The following is a 1,216-nucleotide window of genomic DNA, read 5'->3' on the forward strand; positions in this document are numbered from 1 at the left end:
ATTTAGGCCAGCTTCTCTGGTTGCATGAAAACCCCCCCCTTTGAAGACCTTAACGCTTGCCAGCTGACCAGCCAAGAATATTTTGTACTATCAAAAAATCTTGTGACACTTAATTTTTTCAAAGCCACTTCCTTCATTTTTCATCACCCTTTCTCATCGAGACTTAAGGTGAATTTCAGAAAGTATTTAGTGAAGGCTAGTCTAATAAGACAGAACAGGCAATGCAATAAAACTGGAATACACCATCAGAGAAGAATGAAATAAAAGCAGTATAGTATCTATTGCAGTAGAAAGAGGGATCAGAAGATGGAGTAACTGTCCCCCCCCCCATTTATGCAGAACGATTCAGAACTACAACTCTGTCCGCACTATAAAAAGTGCCCCTATTCCCTTTGGAATTAAACAAAATTTGCTGTCATTGAAAAGGAGCTCAAAGACTTTCTCTCCCTCCCAACCCGGTCTGCTTCCCGTTGTCTGTCCCGGTGGCCGGCAAGACCTGTGGTGTTGTCCAGGGCCATCAGATCCGCTCTGAAATGTGCAGCGATGAATTTAAATGGATCTGTCAAAAGGAAGCGGCTCTGATCTGACATCAGAAGGACATCCCTTTGGGGTTTTTTTCTGTTCTCTGTCTGAGAAACCTGAACTTCCAGTAAGCTCTTTATTTCCTACTTTGGAGAAATCGACTCGCGAGCCCCTCCTGTTTCTTCAGGTTGGCCCTTAAGAGGTCTCTCCCCAGTCTCTGCACAACGATGCCATCCTTTCCTTTTTCCACGGAGCCGCCCAAAACAAACTGGGAAACCCAGGGGTCGTTTCGTAGAAAAAGAGCTAGGGGGACTCATTAGCATAACTCATTAGCATATGCCACACCCCCTGACATCATAAGGCCCGGCGGTGGGCCTGCAAGGCCGGCAGGAGTGCGAGGAAGCCCCGCCAAGGCCCTCCCTGGCCCCAGGCAGGTAGGGGTGGGGAGAGGCGGGGAGGAAGCAACTTAACCTCCCTCTTCTCCTGCCTCCTCCTGGCTGAATGAGGGCCAGAGGCGGGACGGCCGGAAGCAGGGGGTGGGGCGTCGTCATGTGCCCCGCCCCCCTCACCTTACCCAGGGGAACTGCGATCCCCCGCGATCCCCCCCAAATTGACCTCTGGGGTAACCCGTGCTGCTGCCAGCAACTCTGAGAGTATCTCCTGCTAAACCAAAGTGCCCCATCTAGCACTGTGT

This window comes from Gekko japonicus, unplaced genomic scaffold, assembly GCF_001447785.1.
Source record: "Gekko japonicus isolate JY-2015 unplaced genomic scaffold, Gekko_japonicus_V1.1 scaffold131, whole genome shotgun sequence".
Taxonomy (NCBI): Eukaryota; Metazoa; Chordata; class Lepidosauria; order Squamata; family Gekkonidae; genus Gekko; species Gekko japonicus.